The following is a 21,237-nucleotide window of genomic DNA, read 5'->3' on the forward strand; positions in this document are numbered from 1 at the left end:
CTAACAAAAATTTGGGGATTTTTGAGTGCTCCCCAATAGTCATTGGTTTCCTCTAAGGTTTGCAATCACTTCATCCCCAGGATGACATCAATACTTCCTAAATCTAGTGGGAGAAAATTCTCCTTTACCTGAATCTCCTGGATGGTCAACACCACTCCTCTACAGATCCCCTGACCTTTCTCTACCTTCCATGTACCCATCATCAGCCCATAATAACCGGTGTCGACCAATTTCATTCCCAGTTGGTTGACGACCCGAGTGGAAATGAAATTATGGGTAGCCCCACTGTCAATCAATACAACCACCTCCATGCCTGCTATTTCCCCCTTTACGTTCATCATATGATTCGAAGTGAATCATACTACTGAATTCAGGGAGACCTCCGCCACATCTAGATGCAACTTGTCATCCATCTCTCTCTCACCTCCCTCAGTTTCTTCGTCATCCCAGACGGTGAGAACCTGAAGTGTTCGATCCCTACACTTGTGCCATGGAGTATACTTCTCATCACACCAGAAACATAACCCTTTTGCCGTCTTATCCTGCTTCTCCTACTCTGTCAGCCTCTTGAAAGTTTTCCCACTCCCTCCTACTGGCTTCTCCCTGGTGGTTTCATTAATGTTGCCTGATGCAGACCCCTTGAGTGCTAGAAGAGTGGTCGTCGTCCTGTAAGAGCCTCCTGAGCTGCTGCCCCTGGCTCCCCTCTCTAGATTCTTCGGATTTTCCACAAGTTGTGCCAACTTCATGGCCTCATCCAAGTCATGAGGCATTAGAATTTTCACTGCCGCTCTGATCTCTACCTTCAGCTCCTTCATAAAGTTTCCTTCCAATATCGTAACTGATAACTGCTCCACCCTACTGGCTAGGTGCTCAAACTGCTCCCGGTAGTTTGCTACTAATCCCTGCTATGGCAGAGCAAAAAACTGCTAATAGAAATCTCCTCCTCGGTCGGTTTGAAACCTTCTATTATACAGTCCTTTAATTCTCTCCAGTCCCTGATAGGTCTCCTCTGGTCCCTTTACTGGTACCATGACAGTACCTTCCCCTCCAAACATAGGCCTGCTGCTGTTAGTTTCTCCTCCTCCGTTAGCCCATTAACGACAAATTACCTCTCTACCTTATAGATTCACCCATATGCATCCTCCTCCTCAAAGATAGGCATTTTCAACTTCCCCACCTTCTGATCTTCTCCGTTTCCCCTCATTCCTCCATAGTTTCCCCTTTTCCAAGTGTTCGACCCCCCGCCCCCCAGTCTCCCGATCTTACCTTCCCCTTTCATACCCATAACCTCCTTCGAATTCACTTATTCCCTTCAAAATAAGCCCCTAAGCGGCCATAATTCCCTTCCCTACATTCCCAATCAGCGCCCTGTTGCACCAACCCTCCATACCCTTGCCTTTTCCCAAACCTATCTCCTCTATCCTCCCTCTGGAAAGGCTCCAGATGTGGTCTTCTCCTTTCTCTCTCTACGATCTCTACCTCCTCTTCATCCTTATGGATTTTAGAATTTGTATTCTGTCATTCTGGCCCTCTCGCCACGGAAGCAGCCGATTGATCGTAGAATTCTAACATCATCTTCATCATCTCCCGTAAGTTCGCAACTTGCCCTTCCATGGAAGAAATTCTGTCCTCCACCGTGGTTTTGATTTGGTTCATCTCTCATTCTAATCTCTCCTCCAAAGCGTCCACTTTTTTGGCTGCCATCGTTTTTCGAATTTTTGTAGACACAAAAATCTGGATTTTTCCTTCATTAAACAACACTTTCCCTCTTTATCGACCCAAGAACAGCCGTTGGAATTTGCAAAAATAGCCCACCAGCGGTCCCAAGAATTGCTCTGATACCAATTTGATAGGAAATACTTGTAGATCTCAAATATTTCTTATCAATCTTTGTAAAATAGTGAGAAACTCTTTCAAAATCTAATGAAAGTCGGTGAAAATAATATATTTTATTGTAAGAAATCAACTAACGGAAGAAAAACAAACAAGATCCAATTGATCCTAAATTCGAGAGGAGGATCAAACTCTCTCAAATCTCTAGACGCTGCTAGAGCCCAAAGAAAACCTAAATCTAAGAGATCAAATTACAACCAAATTTAAGATGCCCTAACCCTAAGAAAAAAAGTATTTAATGCATACAAATCAAAAGGAAATATCTAAACAGTCCCTACATTCAATTTCCCTCCTAAACTTCCTCAAAATTCCTTCCTAAAACGGCTCCCGTAGACTTTTGGCTTGCACGACATCCGTAGGAGGCGAAAGAGCTCCACTGTTTCGCCCGTAACTCGGTCTCACTTGGACCGGTCCAGTGGACCGGCCTAACATAAAGTTATACATCATTTTCTTCTTAATATTTATTGGAGAGTGTAACACCCCACAAGACCCCATAACAATTTTGTAGAGTGCCAAACATAAGAAACTTTTCATTATTTGAATATTTATATAAAGCATCAAATAACATTACTTTTACTATATAAATGAAAGCATCTAATAACTCCAATTACATCAAACAAATACTTACAGAGCTATTAATACAATCCCAAAATATTAAACCACTAAACTGTTTACATACCTCAGTTGTAGACTTACAAACAAAGCTAAACACTGGCATATAAAATGAAATAACTTGCAACTTATTATGCATCAACATTTTTCTTTTTTTTTTTCCTATAACAACACCCATTATGAAATAACTTGTGAACTATGAGACTTAATAAGTTATGCAAATTTAAATAGCAATTAAATTGCATGATTATAAAATTTACAACATTGAAATCAGAAATAAAACAAACTTGATATTTTGAAGTCGATACTGAATATCAATATTAGTATTTTAAAGATTTTGCTAAACATTCATTAGCATGTTCAATGGAGCTCAAGTAAACCTGACATTATCGCCATTGAACAACTTAAATATCCCTTTTGTCTCTTTATGGGTCATTTTTTTCCCATATGCTATGCATGTATTATATTCTCTGGGATCCCTTTTGCCCAACTTACAATTATAAGTTATACATCAGTTTATAGCCAAATTTTACTTTAAATTTATATTCACTATATTTCACATATTCATAATTCATACTTTTTCAAACATGCTTTTATAACGATCTTTCTGTTATACTATTTGTATAAAGAAACTATGTATGCCATATGTTAGGAGTGGAGCTTCTTTCCAAGATATTTTCAATTAATAAAATCTTTAAATAAACATAATAACTTTTATTTGAAACTTTTATGATTCAAATATATAAGAGATCATTCATACATGGAAACTTGGCTATGAACATCCTTTAGCAAAATAATTAACTTTAATGCATATTTCAATTTAATTCAATCAATTACAAGTATACATGTATAGAATTTATAACAATTATCTTTTAAAATTTAATTTGCATTACATACGTTATTGAAGATTTGAATCCTCAATCCTTCTACCTCTTACACTTTTCCTTTTGTATGTAACCTACACAAATCACTTCAAAATCTCTTTAGTTTCTATAATTTATCATTCAACTAAATTTGCATAAACTCAATTTATACTAACATAATCTTTTACCTCAAAACCTCCCTTATGCATATACTCGAGGAATCCTAAAATTACAATTGGGATTATTATCTTTAGAAACTTTATTGACTTTAGAAAATTTAAAAGATACCAATAAACCTTATAATTTCTTACCTCCTTTCTGTTATTCTTTTCTTCCACTCTTTCTTTCCGCTGCTTCAAAACACCACACTAAATCACCGTTCCTTCAATCAGTTTGTACACTCACATTAAGCTACAATTTATTACATGAATCCAATTAATTAAATTCAAATCTTTGCTACAGGTTTCTTAAATAACTTCAATTTAATTATGCCTATTAATTCCCGCACTGCCGCCGATTTCTCCTACAATGAAAGCCGATTCTTCTTTCAGTGCACGGTGCCAAATTCAACTACAGTTTCTCACCCGAAATTCTGCTCTGTTGGCTTGCGTGAAATCAAAACAGAGAACGAACTCGGTTGCTTGCGTGAATTCCAAACTGAAGGAAAAATTGGATGAGAGGCCCAACACATAACTGCCTTTTCTTCACTTTACTTCCCACATACATTGCATGCGTGAACTTCAAACTGGGTTAAAGGGCCCACAAAAGATAACTTCTACATTAACCATTCGGTGCATGCATTTGTTCGGTGATTAGGATATTAGGAGGTACTTAATTTTATTTAAACTAGTACTTAATATTTAGAGTAAGATAATAATTTTCTTAAATAAAAATTTATTATATTTACCTAAACTTGGGTGTTACAAAGAGTTTGCATTAAGTATCAACTTTTGGAAGGATAGGTGGATTAATGACTGTTCCCCTTCTACTGAGCTCAATGATCTCTATACTTTTTCCAGAATTAATAATAACTTTGATTTATTCCATAGGTTGGCATATTTTGTGGAAGGAAATCGTTCCTTGTCATTTAAAAGATAGAATGAAATCTTCTTACTCTCATCACTCATATTACTTCAGAGAATGACCAGAAAAGTGGTAATTGGCTCCTTTCAACCCATGTTATGTATTCGGTCAAGTCCTTCTACTCTTTCCTGATGGATGGTATGCTCATAATTTCACTGGATATTGGACTTGGAGCTCTATTATTCAACTTTAATCTGTGTTACTTATTTGGATTAAATGTTTACTCCCAGCAAGATTCTTGCTTAAGAAAAGTATTTTTTAAGCAACCACTTATTACATATGCAAGAAAAATTTGGAAGATGATTTTCTTATATTTCTCATGAGTTTTATTTTAAATACCTAAAATGAGTTCAAACTGGAAAAAACGAGTCCAAGTTATCAAGGGAGTATAAATACCTATAATTTTACAAGGCCTTATTAAAAAATAGAAATTCCTGTTAAAGGAAAGAATTCATCAAGAAAGATTTTAGAGAGTTTTGAGATGTTTTTTTCATCTCTTTCATCAGTATCATTTGGAGTTAATGGAAGCTAGAGATGCTTTTCTGACATGACAAAGGTCCTTTGGTTCTAATTCATCAACCTAGCTATTTTTGGACCAACAATGCAAAAGGGAAAAAAATTACAAAATTATGAAAGACGTCAACATACCGTGACGCATGCAAAAATTCGGAAAAGCCCCTAATTTTTGCAAGGAAAAGATAACTATTCCTAGGACAATAAGAAGGATACAAAGACACTCTTGAAATAACAAAAACAACAACTTTATTACATATAAAAAGGATACTTACAACTTTTGATGCTTACAAATACAAACATAAACATACACCTAAACTTGCTTTCTTGGATTGAGAAGAAGGATACGAGTGGAAGGGAACTTATGGAGAGACGAAAAAGATAAGAAGCTTAGATGAAGGAGGAGAAGCTCGCAAGCTTTCCTAGAAGAAGAGAGGAGTGAAACAAGCTTGCAAGCTTTTCCATGAAGAAACCCACAGGTTTAGGCTCCAAAAATCAGTCACATTCTTCACTAAAAAACTCTCTTTTTATTCCAAAACATCTAATATTTATAGGGGAAAAGAGGGTAGCTAAACAGTCAAAATAGCCACCCAAACTTGATGCAACTAAAGGCCAAAAGCCACTGCATTAAATCAAAAAACAAAAAGCAAACAACCACCTAAAAACACAAAATTTATTCTAGAACAACACCTAAAAAGGCCACATAGAAAACAGGGAAAAAGAAGCCATGGGTCAAGCAGCCAAAGGGGAACTGAAGGGGCAAAGCAGCCACACGACAAGCAGCCAGGGGTCAAAATAGCCACCCAAACTTGATGCAACTAAAGGCCAAAAGCCACTGCATTAAATCCAGAAACAACACGCAAACAACCACCTAAAAACCCAAAATTTATTCTAGAACAACACCTAAAAAGGCCACATATAAAACAGGGAAAAAGAAGCCATGGGTTAAGCATTAGGTGGGTTTGTTACTAAACTTGGTAGAAAGTAGAAATTAACAACGAGCCTCTCTCTATTGCCCACCTTAAACAACAACCCTCGACACTCAATTTAATAGAAAATTTGAGACAAAACAAAAATAAGGAAATCTAATTAATTCCAATTAGATCTTCCCATCAAATCAATTAAATGCTCCTAATTTTGGCAAACTAATATTTAAGAGGGAATCAACAATCTCGGTAGAATATTTTCCTCTGCAATCCCTTTAGTTTTTCACTTCTAAAAGGTATATTAACCTGGTCCATCGGGCATCTTCAAGCTTGAGCATTTGTAAATTCTCTCCCCGAAGCTAAGTTAAACTGTAACTATAGTCATAATTTAACAAGAAGAAAGTATCCTACGTGTTCCAATATGCACATTCTTTACATACGACATTTATTAAGAAAAGAATTTTTCATGCTGAACAAAAGTTCCCATATTTGTATTTTCTAACCGCTCTTCGTTTGCGGACAGGACTTAGATTATTTATTGGCTCTCTTATACCAGATAGCTTTCTGAGTTAACAAATATTTAATTTTTATATATTAAAAAAGCTGTTTTAACGCAAATGCAGTATTGACCGCAAAGCTGTGGTCCATACCGAACTCTAAACAAGTAGAAAATGAATTAACGAGTATCAATAGCTTAATAAGCATTTCCGAGACATAACGGCATTTCAGGCTGTGTAGTTAAACACTCCATCTTCACCAACTCCCATCATAGCACCAATTGGAGAAGCGTGTCAATAACCAGATTTCGGTGGAGAAAATGATGCACTAGATTCCGAGGGCTTAAGCTGATACACAAAGCAAAAGATGCCAAAGAGCGAAATGCACAGTGTTTTCTACAGACATGGTCAGAACTATTTCCAAAGCCTAGTGTTAACCGTCCACAGTATGGGAAACTAGAAACAACCGACTTGCTAAATGGTGAGGCAGAATTATCAGGTAATTCTGCCATCCAGAAGAGCTCACCTGTATCACTTCCAATATAAGCAGCCAATATAAGCAGACAAGAAATTGCACAAGAACATGATCCCAACAGAAGACAATTACTTGTCACAGAGGACTCGACCAGATGTATAAATTTATAGAGCCGACCAGCCATACAGTATGCTAATCTACTGACTTAACTAGTGGTATAAGACATGAGAAGATTTAACATAGTCCAGGGATAACATGGGTTAAGTTCCTAATGATTGCCCTTCAAAAGAATACAGAAAAGACATATGAAAGACTATGATATCTGTACTTACGTGGCTTAAAGAAAATGTAAGATCAGCAAATTTAGAAAGGCACCTATTCCAAAAACTAATCATTTGACTTATTTGAAATCAACTACCAAGGAAAATGTCACTAGGAGTAACTTGAGCTTGCGGGCTAAGGTAACTTCCCTAAGGGTATTAGTTTGATATCATGCAAGGTCAACCTGCACTAGATATTGCAAAAACAGCGGGTCACGATTGTCGGGAAGTGTCAGTATAAAAGGCTGATTTTCAAGCGAGAAACCCTCAGCAAGCAACACATGCTAAAGAAAATTTAGTCAAGATGGAGAAGTTAACACCGGAAAAAATACTGTTATTGATTCAATCAACAAACAAGAAAAACAAAGCAAGATACAATTTTTCTTCAAATTCGGAGGAAGAAACTCCTCCAAAAACTCCAGCAAAGCTTAGAGCCACAAAGAAACCCTATAATCTCAAAATGTCAGCAAAATCTTCAAATAAACCCCTAACCCTAATCTCCAAGAGACTATACTAAAGGCCAAAGGAGGCTTACAAAATCCCTAAATATAACCCTAAGTTCAAATTTTTTCCTCCTAAAGCCGCTGTTTCAATTAGCAAGTGGGCCCCCATTCAGGGGTTTCCACCCCCCCCCCCCAGATATGTTCGGTATTGATTTTAGGTCTACTAGGTTACGTTTCATCATTCGCCCCCCTCAAGAGGTTCGCCTCGCAAACCTTTGTTGGCCGCGTGGTTGTAAACTCAAAACTCAAGGGGTCACCGTTTTTGAAACGGTTCACATGTTTTCCCGGCTCTTCCTACTATCATGGGCCGGCCGCCATAACAGAGAAAACTTGTATGTTGACAGGTTAAAATTAAAATGGTATAGGAGGACCCCTGTACAATATTGTTTACTCCCGAGTTGAATTAGCATTAACAGAAAAATGCACATGAAATTCGGCCCTTTATGGTGACTGGTGAACTAAACCAATCTTGCTATTATTGCTGAACTGGCAACTACTAAAATGAGCCTTGTAAAGATCACAACAAAAATAGATTGCATCAAGATATCAAGCGCCATGACTACTAAATACAGAAGAGGGTTCCTTGGGAAATTTCACATTATTACAATTGGCATCTGTTCTGCACTCACTATACTCGCCATTGGCAAACCACCTTTAACACCTGTATCATCTCCAATAGCTGGGCTTTTAACTTGATTTTCTTTGTATTAATTTCAACCCTATTTCCGTAAATCAAAATTATACTTAATAATAGGCAAAAATGCAACCGAAGTACAAGCAATGTTGATCATTCTCGGTCTTAATTGTACTGAGTGCAATAACAGTAAAAGAAACACTCTATTTACCTATACAAAAGTTCTTGTTTGCAACCCTGATCAATCTACGCATAATATTACTGAAGGAGAATGATTGAGTCAGAATTCGTGTCTCCAGTAAAGGAACTACGAACAGACTTCAGTAAATTTGTATAGAATGAAGTGTGTGAAAGAAGAAGCATCCCTCTTTCATTCATCTCTTTTAGATAAGAAGCAGCCATCTATATTAATGCATATCAGTTATCCAAAAAGGTCATGCCAAGCCAAGAAAAGATAATCCATGAAAAAAAGTTTTTAAGCCTGTGATTAAGCTAGGTAGCGGGCTAAATTAGTATCCATATAGCCTCTCACGGCAACGGCGGGTCGCAGACAAACATGACGAAAAAGGGCGGGGTCGCTACCGGATCAGAGACTACAAAAACAATTAAAATCAGCATAGCATACCTCTATCTATAAGGCAACTCACCACTTATAGCCCTTCCGCCTGCATCACATCTATCTCCCTAAAACATCCATCACAGATAATCATAAATAATTAAACCCTCCCTAAAATCCCTAATTAATACATACATAATTTACTGGGCACAACTTTTCCTAACGAATAAAACAGTTATGATTTTAAGGAAATTAATTAGAAAACCTCTAAAATATAAAATATTAACTTATTTAGGAACACGGCTAAATTAAATTCTCTCGCCGCGTTCTAACGAAATGTGGCTTTAAATTCAAATTGGAGGTTTTTTTTCCCCGTAGAATAGGCTATTAATCCATTAGGCGATTAGCTCATTTTTGTCTAAAAGTCCAATACATCTGTCACTCTCCCTCCTCAAATTCAATAATCAAATTATTACTAAATAAGGCCTTTAGACTATTCGTACTAAGAAACAGTGAGGAGTAAAAAATGGGTATTTTTAGGAACTTCTAAAATATAACTCATGGCACCTCCATTTATAGGGGAGTAGGGAAGAATTTTCTCCCGTGTCTTGCTTACACAATGATAATACAAAAGATGCATTCTGCCTCTGTATACACCGAGCCAATGGCGGTTTCGAATCCAGACTGTTCCTTAATAGCGGGATATAAATCAGATGGTTCGGGCCTAAAGAGAAAACAGGCCACATTCCCTTGACAAGATACATGTGTATCGGAATGCAATCATCTATTATAGTTTTCCATATCATTATTATATATAAAAAGCCATAAATAATGCACTACATACTCTTGGGATCGAACTAGTAAAAAAATTGGATTGGCTATAAAATGAGTAATGTCCTAGCAATGACAGATACAGAAATGTAATTCCCGGAGGAAGAACTCTTGAATAGAAATTTTTTTACTTAAATCTTGGCTTGCACCTGTGATTTGGTTTAACATCCTTCTGTAGATGATACAGTTGGAACGTCGCTGGCAATCGCCTGAGTATGATGGAATTAAAAAAGATATAATGATTGTCTCGCATATAAGATGTTATATATAGCGAAAGATCCAGAAACAGCATGAAAAATTTATCGAAGCTGAAAAAGCTCTGAATCCATTCGACGCTACTAGCCCAAAGTAGTCATGGCGAATAAAAAGAGCATAGGTAGGTATGAAGGGCTTTAAAGCCGTTCGGAGAAAACCGGAGCTGGCTGTACTGCCCCCAGGTTATTTTTCCGGGCGTATTAATTTACAAGATGACAATGACTTACAGACCCTATAAAAAAATTTTCGTCCCTCACTCGAATTAAAAAAAGGAACTACAAATGCAGAGTCAGTAAATGATCATACCTTGAAGTCCAATACAAGATAAGGGTAAGTCTCCCTCATTTCTGACTCTTTCTCCCAATAGTGAACATCTTCTCTCAACGAACGTGCTTCCAATCAATAGTTGTGACCTTAAACAAAGGCAATTGCTTCTGCTCCTCAATACTGTTTAACTCAAAGTCAAGAATCTCTCTGGTTTTCATTAACAAAAGTCAAGTCAGGCTTTGAAATGTCTACCACATCTGTTACAATCCTCTGAAACCTCATCTGAAAATATATTTCCTTAAGGAGAAATATGAAACACATTATGTACTTCCACTCATAGTGCGTAGAATTCAACGCTATGAGGGCCACCTTCCAAAATCCTTTCTCGAATATCGTCAAATGGGCCTACAAACCTGGGACTACTGTCAGTTTTCCTTGGTGCTTTGGGCCAAATCTCTTCAACTCCCTTCATCTGGACGACTTTGGAATACAAATTCTCTCACATAGCACAGTTCGATAAATTCCTGATCGGTGCTATGGCTATAGCATAATATTTCTTCTGTCTGTCCCGGCAGCTGCCCTCAATCTTCTTGATCAATCTAATGCTTTATCCTGTAGCATTCATCAACCCAGATAGCACCAATTACCTTTCTTTCCTCCTGTCTCAGCCAATTTAAAGGTGTCCTACACTTCTCCCATATATAAAGCCTCGTTATGGAGGCCATACCGCATACTTCTTTGGAAGCTATTGTATGTAGGCAATTCAGATTAAAGGCACATATCTTTCCCACTTACCTACCAACTGATTCGAACAGAAAGAACACATATACTCAGCAAAATCTTCTATGAGGCTGGAATTGTTCTTTCTGACTGGCCCATGCTGTTCTGAGGGTGGAAAGCTGTACTAAAAGTACTGTGCCCAAGCTCTGACTTTCTCAAAATCTGGAGTAAATCTCCATCTCTGTTTGACACAATAGTCTTCCGTACTCCATATGTAATTTAACAATCTGATCAACAATACAGGCTTGCCAATCTTTTTCAACTAGGATCAGATGTTGAATAGGGTATAAAATGTGCAGACTTAAGTTACTATCAATAATCACACCTCATAATAAGTTCCATTTCCCTCTTCTGAGTCTGGTAAACCAACCACGAAATCCATAGCAATGTCTTCCATTTCCACTCTGGTAATGGGTAGAGGCTGTATGATATCTTCCTGGCTTCTGGTTGTCAAGCAGCTTTTAACCATCTTGACATAAATACATTTGGATACTGTATCTGCTACAATGAAACTTTTCTGTCATTCCTGGCAACAAAAACACCTTCAAGATCCTGATACTTCTTATTACTATAACCTGGGTGAATGGTGTAAGCACTGGAAGTAGTGAGCTTTTTGAAGAAACATATCCCTTTCCCCTCAAATCATCTACATCTGGAAATTGCACAATCTGCCCTTATAATTGTCGCAAGCATCCATCACAATCAAACTCGAACACCACACTTCAATGTGTCCCACCTAACCATTCCAGGATCGTCTTCTTAAATCTGATCTAGTGGCACAAGCTTTCTCAGTAAACACTTTCGGAAAGGTTGACATATTATAGTCTCATTCAAAACCTTATATTTCTGCATCATCTGGAGCTGAACGCAAGAAAGTCTCCAACTCCCAAATCCCTTAATCCAGACTCCTGCTGCTGTGATAATCATGCTCCATTCGACTAGCCATGATTCTTTCTGCTCAAAGCATCAGCAACCACATTTGCTTTGACCGGTGATATCTGGAATATCAATCAATCTCATAATTCCTTTTGAGTTCAAGCCATCTCCTCTGCCTTATGATTTCAATTCCTTCTGAGTAAAGATTACTTCAAACTTTGGTGGTCAGCTAAAAACTTCACATCCTACTCCAATATACAAGTAATGCCTCCAGACTCTTCAAGGCAAAAACTACAGCTGCTGTAACTCCAGATACGTGGGTTGGGTAATTCCTCCAGGAATTCCTCAATTGGCCTAGAACAAGGCAATGATCCTCCCTTCTGCATCCAGTACACACCAACCTTTATGTGAGCATCACTTAAAGCTGAAACCCCATCCTGTCCCCGATGAGGAATAGTCAACACTGGAGCAGTTATTAAACACTGCTTCACCTTCTGAAAAGTTTCCTCACACTGAGCTGTCCAATTCAACTTTACTGCTATTCTTTGAGTCATCTGGATAGTGGCATTGCTGAATCCTGTGAAAATCCCTCACAACCTCCTGTAGGTAACCTGCCACAAATACCCAAAAAGCTCCTAAACCTCAGTGCACGTAGAGGCAGGGAGTCTTGGATTGGCAGCTGCTAATTGCTTGCGAGCGCAGCTGATGACTGAATGCAACAGATATCTCTTCACCCTTCAGGAAGTTCAGAGCCGAATGCCCACAGAATTAACACTCTTCAACCAAAAACTTAGCCGGCGATTTGGAAGAATTTAGCATACAAGTCATTATCTTTTTAAAGGGTAATAGGCAATCAGCGTGACCTTAAATGATTTGCATGCATGCCTTTACATCTGGGAGTACCAAGTAATGTCATCTCATGAATACAACAGAATAGATCTAAAAACCGGAAGGCTGAAAGTTCCTATTCATGAGATGCCATAAGATACTTGCAAAAGGGCGGCATTCTCGTCAAACCAAAGGGCATTACTTCTCCAAACTCAATAATGCCAATATCTGGTACTCGAAGAAGCAGTCTTTGCAATATCGCTCCTCTCTAATACCTGAGCTGATGATACCTGACCGCTCAAGTCATCTTAAGAAAAAACACTGAGCACACTCAACCACTGATCAAACACAAATCACTATCCTGGGAAGAGATACTGTTCTTTAACTGTCAACGATTGTTCAGTCTCTGTAGTCCTATAAACAAGTCCAGGCTTCCAATACTTCTTCTTTCACATAAACAATACAGGAGCAACCCAAAAGAGAGGTACTAAAGGGTCGTTGGATGAAACCCTTCCGCAGCAACTCTTCAATTGCTCTCCTATTATGTTCAACTCCATTAAGGCCCCTTATTGCCCATTCTGTTAAGGAAGCTCTAAGCTACACCAGGTTCGACTCCATACTGGCACTAACTCAATGAGAGAAAATCTATTCTCTACTTGGAGTAAAACCAGGTAGAGGAATCATCATGTGGTGCGTGCAAAACAACGCTCCTGGAAATTTCTGAGATGTTAGTCAGTGAAATAAGTTGGGAATATAACCTCGATAATTGTTCACTCCTTTCTTCCTGATCCTCTTCCCCTCCTCATTAACATACAGCCTTAAGAAGCTCACAACCTTTCTTTAAATGCATACCCTGAAAGGCCTTCAAATGGACAGATGAGACCATTATAGTTCCTTTTATATGAGTTGATACTTAAGTTTTATATTTTGAAATACTATCTGATTCAAAAATTGAGTGTTACTTTATCCTACTAATCGTCCCTAGAACATATTTTGAAAAAAATATGACAACTTCTCCCTCCTCACACGCATAACAGAACATTAAATACCTCTGCTTTTTTGTTACATAAATCTAAGTCACGCAATGGCAAGATAACCAATCCCAAGTGCCTTAGATTGCAATCAAACTCAAACACGAGGCAACAGTTCAATGTCAAAATCAGATCTGTTCCTAACTCTTATCCCACATAAATCTCAAATTTAACAGTTGACAATTTCTGGATTAGCAGTATATAACTCAATAAAATGATATTCCCATAGGATACTCATCAAAGACTGATAAGAGATTTCAAGCTTAATGCTAGGAAGCAAAGGAATTTAGCAGATCTAGCAATACTCTTGCTGAAGAACAAATGAGCAGTTGAACCGCTCCCAAATAGTTATCCAAAAAGGATTCTAAAACGGGTCTATCGCACATAGGAGTAGGCCCTAAACATGACAGTGCCATAATTAATACATAACTACGAAAGTACAAATAAAAACAATAATGGACTCAGAACATTAGATTGGTTTTTATACATTTCATCTTCAATTTAATTTTGTCCATCCTACTCTTTCATTCCATCAATTTCAATTTTCAATTTCATATATAAAAATTTTCATTGCAATTAAATTAAAAACTACGCACCTGTAACCACATCAGGAGACCCCTTAGCTTCTTGCTGGGCACGTCCAATAGACCGAGGTTGAAACAATCTGGCGAGTTCAGGACTTGAGAAGGAACGACGAAGCAGTAGGCCCACAAGCTCTTGGTCTATCCAGCTGTCTTCTGAGTGTTGTTAGCCTGACCCACCTCTAGAAGCAGATCTCGTCCCAAAAGAGGACAGGACTTTCGCCCATGTTGCCCACCCATGGGCTGAATGGCACCAAATAACAAGTATTAGGTAGTCTGAGAAGGACTCCCCTTATGCACTCGCCCACCACTTGCTTGCAAAAGAGGCAGTTGAGCACTGGCTGTCAGAACCACCTGGAGTCTGGGCTTCTTCCAAGTAGAAGCTCCTGACTGAGAAGACTGGAGTCACTGGGAAAGCTTGACCTGCCTATCCATCTTTCTCTTCTGAAAATCCCTCATCTTTCTGAGTTGTCAGCATGTCCATCTCTATATCCTTCTGGCTCTTTCCACTAAAGTAGGGTAAATACCTCAATTCCAAAAGGCATACAAGAGGGCTGCCTTATCAATGTCCTTCACCCATTTAGAAAGCGTTCGCACTTCTCTAACAGCATTGGGTATCAGGTGAGGTGCCATTACGCTGGATACATCGTGAACTCTCCTCATACTGAGAACAGAGTCGACTCCCTGAATCAAATCTGTTGAACTTATCCTGCAATCTTCTCTGGCGGTCGCGAGGACACTTACCAATCTCTGATAATGCCTTTACAAACTCCTCCAGGAAACTTGGCTTCTGGTCTTCCTCAAGGTTTTCTTACTAATTTCTCCCCAAACCACCTCTAGCCTCGCCATCTGGCTTAACAGCCACACTGTCCCGTCTTTCTCGGGCAAAACATGCCCTCCAGGATCTTCTCAATTCGCCATTAAGCCAGTCTTCAGCTTCTATAGGTCCATTCCACTTGAGAACAGTGGAGGTTTTCCATATCCTGAAACACTCAGGCTTATCCATAGGTCGTCCTCCACTTCCACTGCATTCCCTGATTTTGGGAAGTCCTAATCATCTGAGTCATCGCTTCCACATCTCTGATTGAAATGACTCCATACTACTTGTTTCTTCTGAGGTTCTGTTACATTTGGTAGCTCTCTCCCTTTCTCCATATTAATTGCCATCAAGTGGCATTCTGCTCCAGGATCCATACTTCTGAGATAAAACACTCAATCCCCACCCCATAAGGCGCATAATTCATAAAATTAACACTTCCTATATATTCTAAAAGCTCATCAATTATCCTAATAGCTTCTTTCATTTGATCAGTATTACCTTGCTCTGACAACCACTCTTGTCACGCCGGCCCGGCTTAGCCCGATAATAATGGGGCGGGAACAGACGATCGTTACGGAGAGCATTAGAAACCATAAATCAAATTCATAGATAATAACATCAGTACATAAATATCATCCATAAATAGAAAGAGCCACTAAAACAACAATCAAATAACATATAGTCCCAAACAGTTCAGATTATCCAATCCAATAAAAACTTTTGAGTCAACATTAACATAAACTCCTACATACTGTTTCACCTCAGATACTGCAACTCAACCTTAGCACAAACATAAAATAAAATGAACCTTTCATCCCTGAGGTCCCATAACGACGATACAATGTAAGGTTGTTCCGTGAGCCATTACTTTTCTCCTAAAAAGATTCCAAAACGGGAATGAGCTAAAGCTCCGCAGTAGCTTCATAATACAATTAATCTTATTAAAATTTTGTTGAAATAAAACTATTTTAATTAGTAAACTGATTCTTTAAACATGGTCTGAAAGCATATAACATTCTCTTTTACATAAACATTTTCCCCTTTTCCTTTTTTTCTTAATCTTTTCATATGAATGCAAAGTGCAGATGTATGTATGCTTAACTGAAGTCACCCGTCCCGAAATGTACCGCCATTTTCGTACTGATCAGGTACGCAGTCAAATAGTGGCCCAAATTCCTTACCATACAGTTCATAAGAACTTTCCTTTACCATAGGTTTCATAAGACCTTCCTGTTACCAATGCTCGTAAGACTCCTTACCATTTTGGGTACATCCGGATCAACATGCAAACATGAAAGGTTACTATTCCCTTAAATTATTTCCTTTTTCAATAAATTTCTTTCATAAACTTCATTAAAATTTCATGCCCTCAAATATGTCTCTTTTATGATTCGTATCATAACAAAAGATAAAATTCAAATAAAAAGACATAAACTTACAAAAGTTTCTGAATTTAAAAGCTATATTCAATTGATAAAACATGAATTATAAATGAATAAAGAAATTAAAGCATTTATAATTTTTAACTGTTTTCTGAACCACCTACCTCAAGTTTTTTAAGCCACGATTCGTCGCTTCAATAGATCCTTATCTCCACCCTTAAAGATCACAACCTAGAAATAAAATAACAATGTCACAAATTCCTAATTTCATTAAGGTTTAATTCTAAGCCTAAAGTTTAAACCATTTGATTCCATTTAAACTACTATTAAAATGAATTAATAGATTTTAATTAAAATGAATATAAATTTTCGGATTTAATAATTACTAAAAAATTAGAAATCTAAATCCTACTCCATTTCATAGAATATTTGATTCAAATTGATTCTACATATAATAATAATAATTATTAATTTTCGGAATTAAAAATAATCCTTAAAACTTTAAGAAATAAAGTTTTCGCAATAACTTAAAACTTTTTCTTTAAAAACTTCCTAAACCTTAGAATCATTTTCATAAGGTGTCCTACAAATAACGGTTTTAGGTCATAAAACCACTTTCTAAATCTTCCAAAATTTCGCAAATCTCTAAGTTTTTAACGTTAAAAAAATAGTTCCTCTAAACATTTAGTAAAGATTTCGTGAAAGAGATTTCAAAGAAATTTCAAAATCCTAAATCCTAGAAATTTTTATTTCCAAGAAAATCTAAGAGATTTAAAGGGTTCTTCGAAAACGAATCAATACCGAGTAATCCTCTCGTCGCCCTCTGTTCCGATTTGACCTAAAAGTCTTGTCGGAAAAATCGTTCGCCGGAGAGACCCCAGCGAAGCGCACGCGTCCGCGCCGGCCGCCTCTCTTTTCTCGTTTTCCGCTCGGTTCGCCGTGAATGGGGGAAGAAGAAGGGCCTCGGTTAATCCGTATTAAGGGAATTAGGTTTTGCTAAATAGTCCAAAAATGCCCTTACTTAAGTAAATTTCGTATTTAAGAAACAAGTGAGGTAAAATGGGTATTTAGGAACTTCTAGAAAATAATAATCTCTAATTAGGCAAAATTTGGTATAACTTCTATAAATACCAAAACAATGCAGAATTTCGCGTTAGGATTTGTCTAAAATTAATCTCGTTGCAATCCCGATAACCTTGAAATTTACTGTAAATTCTCGTACCCGGCGCTTTAAAAAGCGTACGATCCTAAATTAGATTTTGGGTTTTTACTAATTTTATATAAAGCATCAAATAAACATTACTTGTTACTAATATAAATGAAAGCATCTAATAACTCCAATTACATTAAACAAATACTGTACAAGGCTATTATACCAATCCCAAAATATTAACCACTAAAACTGTTTTACATACCTCAATGTAAGACTTACAACACGAGCTAAACACTGGCATATAAAATGAAATAACTGCCCAACTTATTATGCATCAACATTTTTTTTTTTTTTTTCCTACTAACAACACCCATTTGAATAACTTTGTGACATATGAGACTTAATTAGTTATGGGCAGAATTTAAATATCAATTAAATTTGCATGATTATAAAATTTACACATTGTAAATCAGAAATAACAACTTGATATTTTTGAAGTCGATACTGAATATCAATATTAGTATTTTTAAAGCATTTTGCTAAAACATTCATTAGCATGTTAAATGGAGCTCAAATAAACCTGACAGTTATCACCATGAACAACTTAAATATCTTTTGTCTCTTTATGGGTCATTTTTTCCCATATGCCTATGCATTGTATTATTTCTCTGGGATCCTTTTGCCCCAATTACAATTATAAGTTTACATCAGTTTTATAGCCGAATTTACTTTAAATTTATAGTTCACTATATTTCACTATTTCATTAATTCATAACCTTTTTCAAAATATGCTTTTATAACGATCTTTCATGTTTCTATTTATATAAAGAACTATGTATGGCCATATGTTAGAGTGGAGCTTCTTTCCAAGATATTTCATTAATAAAATCTTTAAATAAACATATACTTTATTTGAAAACTTTATGATCAAATTACTATAGAAGGTCATTCATACATGGAAACTTGGCTATGAACATCCTTTAATCAATAATAATTAACTTTAATGCATATTTCAATTAATTCAATCAATTAACAAGTATAAACAGTATAGAATTTATAACATTGATCCTTTAAATTAATTTGCATTACATACGTTATTGAAGATTGAATCCCAATCCATCTACCTCTTACACTTTTCCTTTTGTAAGTAACCTACACAAATCACTAACAAAATCCTTTAAGTTTCTATAATTTATCATTCAACTAAATTTGGCATAAACTCATTTATACTAACATAAATCTTTTACCTCAAAACTCCCTTATGCATATACTCGAGGAATCCTAAAATTACAATTGGGATTTATTTCTTAGAAAACTTTATTGACTTTAGAAATTTAAAAAAGTACCAATAAACTTATAATTTCTTACCTCTTTGTTTATTCCTTTTCTTTCACTCTTTCTTTCCCTGCTTCAAACCACACCACACTAAATCACCGTTCCGTCAATCAGTTTGTAACACTTCACATTATAGCTAACAATTTTATTACATGAATCCAGAGTTAATTAAATTCAAAACTTTGCCTACAGGTTTCTTAAATAACTTTCAATTTTAATTATGCTATTAATTCCGCACTGCCGCCGATTTCTCCTACATGAAAGCCGATTCTTCTTAGTGCACGGTGCCAAATTCCAACCAAAGTTTTCTCACCCGAAATTTCTGCTTCTGTTGGCTTGCGTGAAATCAAAACAGAGAACGAACTCGGTTGCTGCGTGAATTCCAAAACTGAAGGAAAAATTCGGATGAGAGGTCCCAACACATAACTGCCTTTTCTTCACTTTAACTTTCCCACATACATTGCATGCGTGAACTTCAAACTGGTTAAAGGGCCCACAAAAGATAACTTCTAACATTAACCATTCGGTGCTCATTTGTTCGGTGATTAGGAATTAGGAGGTACTTAATTTTATTTAAACTAGTACTTATATTTAGAGTAAGATAATAATTTCTTAAATAAAAAATTATTATATTTACCTAAAACTTGGGTGGTTCAAAGAGTTTGCATTAAGTATCAACTTTTGGAAGGATAGGTGGATTAATGATGTTCCCCTTCTACTGAGCTCAATGATCCTATACTTTTTTTCCATACCAGAATTAATAATAACTCTTGATTTATTCCAATAGGTTGGCATATTTTTGTGGAGAATCGTTCCTTGTCGCATTTTTATTTGTTTTTTAAAAGATAGAATGAATCTTCTTAACTCCTCATCACTCAATAATTACTTCAGAGAATGACCAGAAAGTGGTAAAATTGGCTCTTTTCACCCATGTAGTATTCGGTCAGTCCTCTACTTTCCTGATGGATGGTATGCTCATAATTTCACTGGATATTGACTTGGAGCTCTAATTATAACTTAATCTGTGTTACTTATTTGGATTAAATGTTTACCTCCAGCAAAATAGATTCTTGCTTAAGAAAAGTATTTTTAGCAAACACTTATTACATATGCAAGACAAATTTGGAAAGATGATTTTTCTTATATTTCTATAGAGTTTATTTTAAATACCTAAAATGAGTTCTCAAACTGGAAAAACGAAGTCCAAGTTTATCAAAGGAGTATAAATACATATAATTTTACAAGGCCTTAATTAAGAAAATAGAAAATTCCTGTTAAAGGAAAGAATTTCATCAAGAAGAGACTTTTAGAGAGTTTTTGTATTTTTTTTCATCTCTTCTTCATCAGTATCCATTTGAGTTATAGGAAGCTAGAGATGCTTTTCTGACATGCAAAGGTCCTTTGGTTCTAATTCATCAACCTAAGCTATTTTGGAACGCAACAATGCAAAAGGGAAAAAAAACTATTTTTTTTTTTTTACAAAATTTTGAAAGACGTCAACATATCACCGTGACTGCATTGCAAAATTTCGGAAAAGCCCTAATTTTTTTGCAACAGGAAAAGAGTACTATTCTAGGATCAATAAGAAGGATACAAAGACACTCTAAAAAACAAAAAAACAACTTTATACAATTATAAAAAGGATACTTACAACTTTTGATGCTTACAATACAAACAATAAACGATACACCTAAATTGCTTTCTTGGATTGAGAAGAAGGATACTGAGTGGAAGGCGAACTTATGGAGAAGACGAAAAAATGAGATATAGAAGCTAGAGAAGGAGGAGAAGCTCCAAGCTTTCCCTAGAGAAGAGAGAGGAGTGCAAACATACTTGCAGCTTTCCATGAAGAAACCCACAGGTTTAGCTCAAAAATCAGTCACACTTATCTTCCACTAAAATCTCTTTTTATTTCCAAAAACATCTATATTTATAGGGAAAAGAGGTTAGCTAAACATCAAAATAGCCACCCAAAACTTGACTGCAACTAAAGGCGAAAAAGCCACTGCATTAAAATCAAGAAACAAAAGCCAAAACACCTAATAAACCAAAAATTTATTCTAGAACACACCTAAAAAGGCCACAATAGTAAAACATGGAAAAAGAGAGCGCATGGGTAAGGCAGCGCAAAGGGAAACTGAAGGGGCAAAGCAGCATACGAACAGCAGCCGGGGGGGGGGGGGGGAACCAAAGGGCTGCACAGGTAATCGGGACCAACACCAG

General features: G+C 36.6%; 1 protein-coding gene across 1 annotated transcript in view; it reads left to right on the forward strand.

Annotated features, from left to right (window-relative positions):
* The window catches only part of LOC110110073 (phosphatidylserine decarboxylase proenzyme 2), a 118,260-nt gene that overhangs the window by 67,258 nt on the left and 29,765 nt on the right, over nucleotides 1-21,237 (forward strand). The gene's annotated exons all lie outside the window — the stretch shown is intronic.

Source organism: Dendrobium catenatum, unplaced genomic scaffold, assembly GCF_001605985.2.
Source record: "Dendrobium catenatum unplaced genomic scaffold, ASM160598v2 fragScaff_scaffold_1428, whole genome shotgun sequence".
NCBI lineage: Eukaryota > Viridiplantae > Streptophyta > Magnoliopsida > Asparagales > Orchidaceae > Dendrobium > Dendrobium catenatum.